Here is a 14,892-nt window from a genome sequence, read left to right on the forward strand (position 1 = left end):
GGCTATAAGGACTCCCCCTAAGCCTTATGTGTGTGTCCCCCCCACAGATGCAGGCTCAAGGAGACATGAGCTCTTCCTCCTCTTCCTTTGGGGCTGGACACTGCCTTCCTCTTCCTCACTCCAAGGTAAGGGGGTATTTGGGGGGCATCTATGGGGAAAACCCATACAGGCCCATGGGGGGATGAGGGAGTTGGGGTGAACATCTCTTCCCCCAGGCTTCCTCCCCCCCTTGCAATGGCTGCCTTTGAGGAGGAAGGCAGAGCATCCCTGAGGCCTCTTGGATTGGGGGGCACTGCCCCGGATGGGCACCCACTGTCCACATTGGGCATAAGGGGGTTGGGGACCCCTGTGCTGCTGGTGGTGATGGACCAGGGGGTGCCAAGGTGGGTTGTTGGGGGCCTGGAAGAAAGAGGGGACCCTCACCCCTCTGGGAGGGTGACTGTGTGTTGGGGAGCAAGGCCCGTGGGGTGGATATTGGGCATGGGGTGGCATTCAGTGCCATTCAAACAGGTGGAGTAGAATCACAGAATCATAGAGTTGGAAGAGACCCCAAGGGCCATCCAGTCCAACCCCCTTCTGCCATGCAGGAACTCTCAATCAAAGCAACTCCCCCCCCCCCCCCCCCAATAGATGGCCATCCAGCCTCTGTTTAAAGACTGCTAAGGAAAGAGATTCCTTGACACTCTTTCCACTGTTGTTCCACTGTTGTTCCACTGTCCAACAGCCCTTACTGTCAGGGAGTTCCTCCTAATGTTGAGGTGGAATCTCTTTTCCTGGAGCTTGCATCCATTGTTCCAGGTCCTATTCTCTGGAGCAGCAGAAAACAAGCTTGCTCCCTCCTCAATATGACATCCTGTCAAATATTTAAACAGGGCCATCATATCACCTCTTAACCTTCTCTTCTCCAGGCTAAACATCCCCAGCTCCCTAAGGCATTCCTCATAGGGCATGCCTTCCAGACCCATCACCATTTTAGTCGCCCTCCTTCGGACACGCTCCAGTTTCTCAATGTCCTTTTTAAATTGTTTTGCCCAGAACGGGACACAGCATTATTCCATTTGGGGCCTGACCAAAGCAGAATAGAGTGGCACTATTACTTCCCTCGATCTAGAGACTATACTTCTATTGATGCAGCCTAAAATCGCATTGGCCTTGTTAGCTGCCGCATCACACTGTTGACTCATGTTCAACTTGTGGTCAACTAGGACTCCTAGATCCCTTTCACACATAGTCTCCTTAAGCCAGGTGTCCCCATCCTATCATTTTTCCACCCTAAGTGCAGTACCTTATTTTTCTGTGTTGAATTTCAGTTTTGGCCAGCTTTCTAGTTTATTCAGGTCATTTTGAATTTTGATCCTGTCCTCTGGGGTATTATCTACCAACAAGGGGCTTACTTGACAGGCAGGTGCCACTGGGCTTTCCTGCATCCCCCTCCTCCTTTTGGCTGTGAGGTGTGTGTGCGTGCGTGCGTGTGCAGCTCCTCAGTCACAGGAATGCTGAAAACCAGACCTCCGAGGTAGGCTCTTGCCTTGGTCCGGGAGACGAGGCCTGTGAATTCTGTTGTCCCCCAGCTGGATTGGTCTTTGGGTCTTGGCACCACTGTTTTGGGAGGCCATCGGAGCCCTTTTTGTTGCTCCTAGGGGATGTGTGCCCACCTGCGGCCCCTTCTTCCCCCTTCTGTGGGGCAGCTCTGTGTGCCGTGGTGTTTCTCTCTCTTTCTCTCGGTCAGAGGGGCCCTGCCAGTGGAAGGGAACTTAGAAGCCCCTCAGAGTTCTTCCCCAGTTAATTCTGGTTCCACCTGGCCAGTAGCCGCTGGCACCTGGATGGCACCTGGTGGGGCTCTCCTCCGATCCTTCTGCCCTAGGGCGAATGGGTGCATTGGGCATGGACACACACACCATGGAGATAAGGGTCTCCTATCTTGTCGGAGGGAGGCACAGCCTTACAATGGTACACACCTGAGTGGGTGAAGAGGGCATTTACGTTGGCAGACAGGAAGGGCACACGAGCATCTGTTTGCCTGCCATTTTGGAGCAGAAGGGGGCACATCAGCAGCAGCTTGATCCACCCTGATCTGCGTGCCTTTGAGGGCATAGTCAACAGTGGGAATGACTGGATTTGTAGTCCAGCATCATCTAGTGGAGCACTTCTGTTGCTCTGACCCTTTTTCAGGGAGCTGTCCAGGGCCAGCCGGTCATGCCAGTGTGATTGGAGGGATGTATGTCTGCTTGGGCACAAGGTCGTCTTTTGGTGATGAGGGAGGAGATCAGAAAGGACTGCTTCCGTGGCTAGGATGTTCATGAGGTACCAGACTTTGGCTGTACCTTCTTGCACCCTTCCCTCCCCTCTGAATGCCCATTGCTTGTCTTTGTGGTCTTCAGTGTGCTCTCTTGTGCTGCCACAATAGCCCTGTGAGGCTGAGCTCTTGATCTCTGGTTTATTTAGACAGGCTGTGAACTGTTATGGCTCCCATGGCGTAGTGGTTTGAGCCTCAAACTATGACTCTAGAGAGCGGGATTTGAATCCTGGCTCGGCCATGGAAACCCACTGAGTGACTTTGGGCAAGACACACTCTCTCAGACTTAGAGGATGGCAATGGCAAACTTGCCAAGAAAACCTCATGATAGGTTTGCTTTAGGGTCAAAGGCACACAACAACAACAGTGAGTTGCTGCTGAAGGGGGTCTCTCAAGGGGTGCGTGTGTTTCATGAGCATTGCTGTCAATAGGACTTGATTGATTTTGTGTTGGCGAATTGGTTTCTGAGTTGTTGCAGTTTTCTTCAGCTGGCGCTGAGAGACTCCTGGAGTCTCATGTATGCACATGGGGGCTATGTGTGGGTATGCATGATCCTGGTTTTTCAGGGAAGACCCCTGTTTTGGAATCCTCTTCCATGGATCCCAGTTCCCCCCAACCCCTATCTTCTTGGTCTGCCAGGAGGGTAGGTGCTGGGCACCATGCCCACCAGGCCTCCAGCTGGGATTCTGTGCCAGCATCTCTGGAGCTTTGCCAGCTGGGTTTCATCTTACAACTTCCCCGCCCAGCCTGTGGACTCCGATGGCGAGGGCAGCAGCCTGTGGAAGGCCTGCCACCTTGCAGAGACTGTTGCTTGGGCATTGCAGCCCCTGTTATGTGTGTGTGTTAGTGTGCCTACAAGTTGGCAACCCCATGAACTGCATAGGGTTTTTTTAGGCAAGCAATTCTCTGAAACACAAAATCATAGAGTTGGAAGAACCTCAAGGGCCATTCAATCCAACCCCCCTGCCATGCAGGAACTCACAATCCAAACATTCCTGACAGATTGCCATCCAGCCTCTGTTTAAAAACCTCCAAAGAAGGAGGCTCCACTACTCTCTGAGGGAGCGTCTCTTAATGTCAAACAGCTCTTACTATCAGGAGGTTCTTCCTAATGTTGAGGTGGAATCTTTTTTCCTGTAATTTGCATCCTAGTCTTTGGAGCAGCAGAAAACAAACTTCGTCCATCCTCAATATCCCTTCAAAGCCAACATCACCTGGTATTCCTTGGTAGTCTCCCATCCAAGAACTACCTGGCGCTGACCCTGCTTATTTTCCAAGATCAGACGGGATCTAGTGCCTTCAGGGTTTTTCAGTCCCTGCCCTGGCAACACTTTCCCCACCTGCTTGCATTTTCTCTGAGAAGGGTTGGTGTCTGTGTGTATGAGGGAGATGGAGCAAGCGTGCCCGCGTCAGCCTCACGTGTCCCAGGGTGACTAAGAGTTAATCTGCCTCTTCCTTGGCAGCTGGTTTGGGGTTGGCACATCACTCTCCCCAGAGCTTTTGGGTGAAAAGGAGCAGCAAGAGGCCTGTGTGGGGTGCAGAAGGCAGTGTGCCTCCTGTGTTTTCTTAAGTGTGTGAGAGTTTGGGGGGGGACCTCCTCATCCCACTTCTTCCTGCACCCACTTCATAGAGGGTAAGAGCTGGGCCTAGCCAGGTTGAGCAGCTTTCCACTGTCCCAGGGCAGCCTGGTGAGCAACACGCTGTTCCTGCAGAGAGGCACAGAGCAGCAAGGGAGGGATGGGGGACTCTGGGTGGAGAAGCAGCTTAACCTATGTTTGGCGAAGGTGGTCCTGGGACTTGTTGTTTTTTGCCTTCCAAGTCGTTTCCAACTTATGCTGACCATAAGGCAAACCTGTCATGGCAAGTTTCTTCAGAAGGGGTTTGCCATTGCAGTCCTCCGAGGATGAGAGACTTGCCCAAGGTCACCCAGTGGGTTTCCAGGGCTGAACAGGGATTTGAACCCTGGTGTCCAGAGTCCTAGTCCAACACTCAAACCACTACACTGCCCTGGCTCTCTTGTGGTCCTGGGGCATCCCTTCCTTTTTGCCTTCAGGCCTCATTGCCACTCATGGTTTTTTTCTCCTGTTTGGTCTCTTTTCCCTTTCCTTCTTTGTAGGGTTGGTGTGTGTGTGTATGTGAGGTGAAGCTGAGCCGTGGTGTCGTCTTGGGTTACTGGGGCGTTTGCAGTTAGGTTTTCCAGGGAGACAACACTTGGGGAAGGAGGAGGCTCTCCTTTGGCTTCCATCTCTTCCAAGACCAGGCTTTGTAATGCCTGAGGAGCACCTGAGCATGTGCAGAGTGTTTTTCTTTCCAGCTGCAGGGGCAGTGGTCCCAAATCAAGCAGGGAAAATGAGATGCAGAGACGACAACAACTGTGCAGCTGTTGCATGTCATATGTCAAAATGTTGACCAGGAGGGCACAGGCCATGTTGGCGGCTGTGGTGATCTCTCCACTCCCAATCTTGAGAGCCTTTGGAGAGGTCAAGCGCCATCTTCCTGGTAGCCCAATCTCTTATTAGCCCTCCCATTGGCAAATCTGGAATTGCCTGGGCTGGGCAGAGAAACTCTCCTCCTCCCACCTGGGGCTGGTTTTCCTGATGCCTTCTTTGCCCACCCTGACTTGGCACTCCCCAAGTAGGCAACCAGCCTGTGCCCCCTTTTCTCTCCCAAAAGCCAGAGCCTGGCACTAGCCCGCCGTTCCCCGGGTGCCCTTCCCTGTTCCCAAGGTCAGCTGGCCCCAAAACGGCCCTCTTCAGGGACTCTAAATTTAGCCCAGAGGCTGCAAAGAAATGCCAGCCTGCCAGGCAGCATGTGTTGCCACCTCCTTCCTCTCAATCTGGTCTGGGCTGTGAGGAGCCCAAATGTGGAAGGGAGCATGGGCATATTGTGGCCTGGCTTTCCCAGTCTTCCTTGACAACTCCATTCCTTCCTGGGCCTTTTGCCCAGCGGGCGCAGTGACCCAGCGGGTAGTTTTAACTAGACTTTGATCTGGCAGCCGCTTGGCTGACCCTGGGATTTGCCCAACATGGGCGGCCGCCTGGGCACTGCCAAGGATGCCATTCTACATTGGACTTGGCCTGGCATTGAATCCCACTTGCCTATTTTCTGCAGTAAGGCTACTGCTTTAGGCCAGGCACCATCAATGGTCCAGGAGCAGAATTGCAAGCTGCCAGGGTATCTCTGTGGATCATACTAGCCAAGTTGCCCCCCTGCCTGTTCTACCTTTTCTTAATCTCTTTGCTTTCTTATCTTGGGGCTCAGCCCTCCCAAAAAGTTTGGGGGTGTTTTGTTTGGAATGGAAACCATTTTTCAGGTTTTCTGGTGGTCCAGAATTTAGTGGGGGGGGGGAAGGGACATTGAGCTCTATGGGTGGCCCATAACTTGAGGGAAAGTGCTCTCCTGTCCCCCAAGGAGGCTGAGAAGTGGGCAGATTGGGGCAGGAGGCAGAAGGCACTTGCCCTGTGCATGAAGATCCATTGAACAAGCACCTTCTCCTTCCTGTCCCAATCCTGGAGGTCTTGAGCATCGGCTGCCTTGAAGGAATTATGGGGCAACTGCTGATTCTAATGGGGTATGACAGACCACAGTAGCCCCCATACTGACATGACTCCCCCAGCAAGGAAAATAGACCTTTCTCCTTGGGTCCCTTCCCCAAGGATGTTGTTAGCCCAATGTGCTGCAGCATTCTCTTGGGAGCATACAAATAATAGCAGGGTGTGATCTTGGCATGTACCTGTTCCCTAATCTGCATTTGCCAAGGTAAGGGCAAGGCAGAGGAGGAAGGGCTGCTCAGTGGGGAAGGCAGGGTGTGAGTGTGCTTGTTGGGAGGGGGTGCCTACCATCCCTTGTGCCCCTCAGTTCCCTTGCCAAATGCATTGCCTACAAAAATGCTCTCCCCAGACAGGCTTCTGACTTCAGAGCCTGGTATTATGGGAATGGGCATGAGGTTGGCATCCCTGTTTGCTAACCCACCCTGCCCCTGCATTTTTTATTGTAGTCTTGGCCAAAATAAGGTTTCTGAGTTCAGAGTTGTGGAGTCAGATGCAATTTTGGGTGGAGTTGGGAGTTGTTCAAAATGAACCAATTGCAACTCCAAAATAATAGCATATCATATTCAATAGTTTGTTTATTGCATGTTTACTATTAAAGGAAAGTCTTGGAAAGTTTCCTTGTTCAGAAATTTTAATCAAATACAGGGGTCCTTTGATATCCGTAGGGGTTTTGTTCCAGGACCCCCTGTGGATACCCAAATCCATGGATGCTCAAGTCCCATTAAATACTTTGGTTGATACGCTAACTGCATCCTTACCTGGACCAAAAGGACCTTGAAGCAGTGGTACTCGCACTGGTAATCTCTCGTTTAGATTTCTGTAATGCGCTCTACATGGGGCTACCTTTGTACCAAGTTCAGAAGCTTCACTTGATCCAGAACACAGCAGCCAGATTGGTCACAGGATCATCTAGGTTTGACCACATAACACCAATATTAAAATCTCTTCACTGGCTGCCCTTCAGCTTCTGGGTGCAATACAAGGGGTTGGTTATTACCTTTAAAGCCCTACATGGCTTGGGCCCAAGTTACTTGAGGGAACGCCTCTCCCTACACAATCCGCCCTGCACTCTCAGGACATCTGGGAAGAAATCATTAAGAGTGTGCAAAAACTAGGTTAACAACAACTTCCCACAGAGCATTTTCCGCCATAGCCCCCAAGTTATGGAATGACTTGCCGGAAGAGATCCGCCTTATTACCACCTTAGATGCCTTCAAGAAGGCACTCAAGATGGATCTCTTCCGGCGAGCCTATCCGCCAAATTTGCTGTAAAATATCCCACCTCCATTAGTACTGTATGTTTTATGAAAGTTAATTGTATTTTATTAAACTTATTGTACTGATAATATGCTATTGTTTTTATTGAATGTATTTGATATGTTTTTATTGCTGGAATAATTTGTTTGTTGTAAATAAAGAATTATTATTATTATTATTATTATTATTATTATTATTATTAAATACAATGATGTAGTAAAATGGGGTCCCTTTTATAAAATGGCAAGAATCAAAGTTTGCTGTTTCAAATTTATTTTTCTTTTGAGTATTTTCAAGCTGTGGATGGTTGAGTCCGTGGGTAGAGAATCCATGGATATAGAGGGCCAGTTGTAAATATATATTTTATGTTCTCTCAGTCTAAGTGGCCTAAGGATTCACTTGGTGGACACAAGGAAGTGCCTTGAGCTACAATTTTACTATGGATTGATAAACATTTGCTGTTTAGAAAGTTGGAGTCAAAGATTTTGCTTGCCTATCCCACAGCCCTGTCCAAAAGTGGCATTTGAATTATGCCTGGCAGAGCTGGGAAGAGAGAGGGTGTTGCATTCTTCAGCCCCACCAGCCAGTGGGCTCTGCGGCCCCCTTTGCTTCTGGGCCTGAGGCTGACAGGGGGCATTTGGAACCCCAGTGCAATCCCACCTTGCCTTTGGAGGCAGTGGTGGCACAGTGGTTAAATGCCAATACTGCAGCCATTCACAGCCACAAGGTTGTGAGTTCGATCTCAGGGGCTCCAAGGTCCACTCCACCTTGCATCCATCCGTAGCTTGGTAAATTGAGTACCCAGCTTGTTGTGGGAGCATTTGGCTTACGGATTGAAAACCACTTAGGGAGTGTTAGTTCAATGATAAGCGGTATAGAAATATACTTGCTATTGCCATTCCTATTTGGAGGGGGTTGTTTAGTCAGTGTGGGTTGATTTGCCTGGAAGTAGGGGGGCTTTCTTGCAAACACTCATCTTGCAAACACTCTCTTGATGGTGGCATGAGGCTTATGGCCCTTTATGGGGTGGTCACTGCATGGCACAGGTTTCTGGGACAGATGGACCACCTTTCCTTTCTCCCCCTTTTGCTTGTGAGCCCTTCATTCAAATAAGTCATTTGCCTCCATCATAATGCGGGGGTGGGATTTCTTGCACTGCCCCTTCCCATTGCAGGCAGGAGAGACCCCCCCCCCTTTGTTTTTTTACCTGCTAGTGCACTGGGGGGGATTTACCCTTTGTTTCCCATCTCCTTTCTTATTTCTCCCTCCTCCCAATTGCAAAAGGTTATTTCTGGCAGCGGAGAGCCAAGGAAAATGTGGCACAGCAAACAGGGGAGGAGGGCTGGAGGCTGACTCACTGGCAGCGGGGAGGGCTGCCTTCCTTCTCACCCTCCTTCCTTCTTTCCCTCCTGCTCTCCCTCCCTCCTTCTGTTGCTTCTCTGGCTGTCACGTTCCCCACGTGGATCCGGCATGTCCTGGGGGGGGGGGTGCACTGGCTGTACCCCGGGTCCAGAATGTGGCTCCCTGTGGCCAGGAGCTGGTGATGATGAGGGGCTTCCAGGGCCTTGGCTCCTGCTGGAGTGTCCATCTTCCATCTGGTGTCTGTCCATTGACCTTTTTTGTATTCCTTGCAGGAGCAATTGGCAGCAAAAAGGACTGAGAGGGGCCCCTCAAAGACAGCACATCACCTCTTAACCTTTTCTTCTCCAGGCTAAACATACCCAGTGCTTTTTTGGGGGGAGGGGGAGGGGGAGGGGGAGGAATGGTTGGTGACAGTGTCCTTGACTTGGCACTTCTGCCCTCTCTGGCGTTGCCCCCTCAACCTCCCATAAAGAAGGTTTTCCTGCTTGAAGTTCCCAGGAGCCTCTTCTGGATGGCAGGAGCAAGGGAAAGGGATGTGTTCTTCTGAACATGTACAGAGAGCCCTCCATTTAGCCTGAGAAGCTGAAGTCCCTCTTTGACTGCAAAACTTTTTCTGGGAAGGGGGCCACAGCTTGCAGGCTGCCTTGTTCACTTGCCCCATCATCATCATCACCATCGTCATCGGCTTGGAGTGCTTCATTGGACACTGTCCCATTCTCTCCCCCCCCCCCGCTTCCCCTCTGGCCCAAGCCTCACTTGGCCCCCTGCCCAGACCAGCGCTTGTGGAATGTGCCGGAATTCCTGTGGGTTTGGAGTTCGAGGCTTGGGTGAGACTGGCTCCTGCAAGCGTCTTCAGCCACCTCTTCATTTTAGCGCCCCCCCCCCCATCAATTCTGGCATGTGCCCTTTGGGATCAGGGGAGGGAGGGGAGGAAGCACTGTTGGAAAGCCAGCCTGACCCATAACCCTCCGGGCCTTTAGTGCTGAGGGGTTGGGGAGTTCACAGCCTTTCCCCCCCTCCACCAGAGTGAGCATATTGGCTCCCACCCTTGCCACCTGTTTGGAGCACCAGTTTGTGCAGGGGGCTTTTTGTGGGAGGGGGCTTGCACTAGGAGCCCCTAGCTTGCGAATCAGCTCTTGGCAAGGGTACAGGGGCCTTGGGTATGCAAGGGGGAAGAACTGATTGTGACAGGCCTTTGTTGTTTGATGGTAGTGGCAGAAGCCCAGAACTCTTGCAGGGATAGGGAATAGATGAAACCCCCCCCCAAGTCCTTGTATGAACAGGATTCTCCCCCCCCCCAACCAATCCCCAGAGCCTTCATGCTTAGCACTGCTGGAAAGCCTTCCCTCTGCTTGCATTTGCACCCTCTACCATGGAGGTTATGAAGGAATCCCATTGCAACTGGGATGGGGGCAACTGTTGAGTTGGGTCCTATCCTGCAATCACATATACACACACAGAGTACTCTACCTCAGGATGGACTCTGCCATCTTCCCCGCCCCCCAAAAGCTGGCTCCCCTATCTCCCAAGCTGGCAAAACTACATTTTTTTTCCTGCGCCATCCCTGGATGGTCCCAGAATGGGGGTGGGCAGGGAGATTCCTTGAATCCTGGGTGTGCTTTTGACTCTCTTGGAGTATTTTTAGCCAGCTAAGTATCCAGTTTTAGACTAGGGGCCAGCCAAGATCAGGTTTCAAAGTTCAGTGTAGTGGAGTGTGTCTGTGTGTATGTTTCATTCCTCTCTTGCTTGCTACCCAATCATATATCCTGATTCCTGTCTCCCCCCAATATCACAGGAAGGGGATCTACTTTGGAGGAGGAGAACTGGTCATACAGCTTTGCAATCCAATATCCTGTTGGCACGATGCATGAGGGGCTCCATAACTGTTCAACCAGCACACACACCCCTTAGAGAAACTCAGCCACATGTGTATGTGTACATCTTGTGCCTGACCACCAGAAGCCCCCCTGCTTCTCTGCTTCAAGAATGTCACTGGAATCCTATTCCTCAAGGGTGTTTACCTAGCAGAAAGCTCCACTAATTTCAGTGGGGGTTCTTGCCTCCTGGTTGTACCTGGGATTGCTGCTTTTGTCCCCCCAAAATGGGATGGGACAGAGTCAGCCTCAAGGGGAGAATGACCAGGCAGAGTTCCAGATACTTGCATCCTGTCCTTGGCCTCCCTCACAGCACAGTCCAGGGTGTCCTGGGTTTTGTGGACCTGGTTGCAATGCCAACTGGGCCCAGTGGGCACCTGAGAGTTATGCTTTTAGCCTGGGTGGTCCAAAGGCAGGAGCAAGAGGGAAATGCCAGGCCACATTGGCTTGTGGGCAAAAGGATGGAAAGATCAGCATACCTGTCGCTCAGCTGCTAGCAATCCGGATACACAGTGCTCTTGCCCGCCCCATTTGACTCCAGTGGGCCAGGGGTGCTCCTTATCTGGAATGTGAGGCTTGTGATAGCAATAGCACTTAGATTTTTACATCACTTTATAATGCTAAGTACTCTAAGCAGTTTACAATGTGTTAGCCAGTTGCCCCCATGTGTTTACAATGTGTTAGCCATTTGCTTGGGTACTCATTTTACTGACCTACATGACTGGAATCCAGTAGGCCCCTTCTTTTGAGTTCTGCTATTTCAGAGCTAGGGTGCATCTTGTAAGGGATGGACAGGGGTGGTCCTTCTCCTGGAGCATATGGGGTCATAGGTGTTGGGGCTGTCTGCTTGCTAGTCCCAGGGCCTTTGGCTATCTTTGCCTACTTTTGTGTTGCATGCTGTTTGTTGTATGAGACAAAGCCTAAGTTCTTCCAAGAAGGAAGAGGGCTGGGGGAGGAATGCTCTGAAAAGTGGGCTCCTTCCACCCGTCCCACCCTCACTGCCTCCTGTTCCTCCCCCCATGGGGGTCTCAGGTTGCCCTTCAAGGGCCACCCCAGGTGGAGAGCACTGCAGGAGCCCAGTCGGGACCCTTGAGGAGGCATGCTTGGGGAGGAAGGCAGCCAGGGCACTGCCCTCCCTAAAGTTGTGCCATTATACCCATGAGTGTCTTGCAGTCCTGGTTTGTTCAAGATGGTAGTGGTGATATTTATCAGCAGCATCATTGTCGTTTATTTATATAGCACCATCAATATACACAGCACCTAACTAGCTAGCACAACAACTAAAAACAATAGGTCCTTCCGGAGGTGGACAGTCTAAAATGTGTGTGTATGTGTGTATACATACATACATACATACATATATATGCACAGAGAGAGTGATGTGTTTTACCAAGTTGTTATACTTTGTTCTTACTTCTGTATTTGAGAATCACCAGCTGTCTTGAGTGCCTTTTATTTTCATGAATTGGGTCAACCGTTGCATCGTTGCTTCCTTCTTACCTCTTTTTCTCCCCTGCCACCCTTCCCTCCTGGTGTCACCATGTGGGCTTAATCCCATTTTGAGGGAACATAATGCAGGATCTGGTGGCCCTGGGTGCTTTCTACAAATCTCTTGCAGATGAGATGCTGGTGGGTGGACTGGAGCAGGTTATTTTGGGGATGGTGGTGGGAAGAGAAAAGGCCTGGGCTTGGGGGGGGGGGTAGGTGTCTTTGCTGGAGCAAGGCTCAAGAAACCTTGGACATCACTATTGACCGTGGGAAGGTGGCCAGTGGTGGGCAGCTGAGTTGGCCGAAGGTCTGAAAGCCACCAAGTCCCCTGAGGAATTTGGTTGCGAGAATCAAGCATGTTCAGCCTGGAGAAGAGAAGGGGAGGATTTACTATAGAGCCCCCTTCACATTTCTGAAGGTTTGTTGGTTGGAAGATTAGTAGAGCTTCTTTTCTACAACTAGAGGAAAGGCGCTAAACCAATGAAATACAGTTGTCCCTCCATGTTTGCGGCTTTTGCTTTTGCGGATTTGATTATTCATGGATTTGTTTAATATGTTTTATCTAGCAATAGCAAGTACATTTCTATCCCTCTTTTCAGTGCACTTAAGCATTCTCTAAGCAGTTTACAAAATGTAAATTAATTGCTCCCAACAAGCTGGGTACTTATTTTAGCGACCTCTTTGGAAGGATGCAAGCCTGAGTTGACCATGAGCCCCTGGCTGGTATTGAACTTGCAACCTTGTGGTTTGTGAGTGGCTGCAGTACAGGCATTTAATCATTGTGCCACCAATGCCCCTATCTAGAAATCTCTAGGTCCTCCAGCACAACACTATGGTCATCATCCATCAGAAGTTGTACTACTGTACCTGATGATTCCTAGAGAGAGCACTTCTCTAGGTATTTGTAGGTTCTTCAGAGCAATTTTATGGCCAACTTCTGGCAGATGTTAACCATAGAGTTGCACTGGATGACCTGGAATATTCAAGAGGTGTTCTCTCAGGTTAAAAAAAAGTGTTTTTTTAATTTGTGGTTTTCCCATTTTAATGGGGGTCCTCTGTCCCTAACTCCAGCGAATGTGGAGGGACCACTGTATTGGGAAGAGCATCTTGTCAAGAAAATTGGTTTGACTGGGTAATGTGGATGGTGGGTGGCAGGCTCTCCTTCTTCCCTATTTCTTTTAAACAAAGGTAGATTGAGCATCTTTAGGGCATGCCATTAGCTGTGTATTCTTGCCTGGCAGGGGGTTGAACTAGGTGGCCCTTGGGGTCCCCTCCATCTGTGGGATTCTGTGAAGCCATAGATTAGAGCCAGGACCCAGTCAGGGAGAAATCTCCATCCAGTAACGGTCAAACAGTGGGTTCCCACCTCACAGGGGTGCTTTGGCAGGGGCTGAACTAGATGACCCTTGGGATCTCTTCCAACTTGTTGATTCTGTGACCTCTTAGGGTTCTTGAGTTTCACAGAAAACCTCACCTCAGCATTAGCTGTAGGACTCAGCTTGCATTTAATAGCACCAGCATGGCATTGTGGTTTGAGTGTTGGGAGTACAACTCTGGAGACCAGGATTCGAGTTGCCGTTCGGCCATAGAAAGCCACTGGGTGACCTTGGGCCAGGCACACACTCTCAGCTCCAGAAAACCCCATGATAGGTTTGCCTTAGGGTCCCTATATAGAAGACAGGACTTTGCATTCACAGTTTTAACAATCTGAGTTTGGGATTTTATCATTTCCTTCAGGGAGATAATCTAATACTTTACAGGGCTGAAACTGTGTGTATAGGATGTGGGATGGGGGGGGGGGGTTGTTGCTGGGTCAGAACAGCACACCTGCCTTTTTCCTAGGGTCGTAGTGCTGGAAGGCATCCCAGAGGGCATGTAATCCAACCCCACCCAGTTTCCTCCTTTCTTGCTCTGCCAGCCCTGCCTGCCTCTTCCCTCTTGTCCCATGCGGCTGGTTCAGGCATGTTCCCTCCTCCACCAAGGTGCACCTTGCGACTCTTGAGTTATTCCACTACTTCCTGGCCTTTGTAGAGGGGAGAGGACTCCGTTCTCAGCTGGGGATCGGGTGGCCACGGTGGGTGTGTGCCTTGAACAATCTGGGCGGGGTATGTGCCTGATTCCTTTTGCATTCTTGGATGGGGGAGGACACTTCTTTATTCCCACATATTATTGCACCCCTGCCATTCTCCCACAATGCCCCCTAAGAGCTGCTCTCAGCATAGATTAAAATACAGTTGGCCCTCCACATTTGCGGCTTTGACTTTTGCAGACTTGATTATTTGTAGGTTTCATGAATACTGTATATTATTTCTAGGAATCTCTAAGTCCTCCAGCGTGACTCTGCCAGAAGTTGACCATAGAGTTGCAATGGAAAACCTAGAAGTTCCTAGAGAAAACACTTCTCTAGGCATTTGTAGGTTATCCAGCATGAGTCTGTGATTAATTTTTGGCAGATGTTGACTATAGGGGTGCAGTGGAGGACCTGGAGATTGCTGGAGAGGCGTTCTCTCAGGTAAAAAGAATAGTTTTTTCTTATGTGTGGTTTTTCCACATTCACAGGGGTCCTTCACCCCCAACCCCGGCAAATGTGGAGGGCCAGTATAGATGGCAAAAGGCCAGCTTGCCCTCCTAGACAATGCAGTGGCGTGGGGAGGCTGGGTGTCCTGCCTTGTCCTTGAGCCCTGCCTGCCTTCCATTCCTTCCATAGAGAGGGGGAGAGCGGGTGCGCACATGATGCATGCTCCAGCCAATGCACAGGGTGTGGCAAGTCCTTGGCTCCCAGCCTCCATTCTGCAAGGAGCCAAAGTCCTGGGGGTGGCGTGGGGAGGCGGTGAGGAGCCCTGCTTGCCTGTCTGGCTTCCTGCCTGGCTTCCTGGGGCAACCCTGGCTGGGTGGGGCTGCCACAGCATCCTTGGCCAGGGCTCTGGCGAGGCTCCTCTGCCAAGTAGGCCTCATATTTCCTCATATGGGGAAGGTCGGATTCCTTCCCATGGGAAGTGGAGGAAGGGGGAAAGTCCCCTAAAGGCCAGGGCAGGCTCTATACTGCTCTGCCTTGGCACTCTCC

The 14,892-nt window shown here is 50.8% G+C and overlaps 1 protein-coding gene across 2 annotated transcripts in view; it reads left to right on the forward strand.

Moving 5' to 3' along the window:
* The window catches only part of FHIP1B (FHF complex subunit HOOK interacting protein 1B), a 38,315-nt gene that overhangs the window by 537 nt on the left and 22,886 nt on the right, over positions 1-14,892 (forward strand). For both annotated transcript variants that reach the window (XM_089513154.1, XM_089513158.1), the window contains exon 2: positions 48-125. The gene's annotated coding sequence lies outside the window, so the exon portion shown is untranslated. The remainder of the gene's footprint in view (positions 1-47; positions 126-14,892) is intronic.

The sequence above is a fragment of the Sceloporus occidentalis genome, unplaced genomic scaffold (genome assembly GCF_023333645.1).
Source record: "Sceloporus occidentalis isolate IW3139 unplaced genomic scaffold, rSceOcc1.0.p SCAF_2, whole genome shotgun sequence".
Classification (NCBI taxonomy): Eukaryota; Metazoa; Chordata; class Lepidosauria; order Squamata; family Phrynosomatidae; genus Sceloporus; species Sceloporus occidentalis.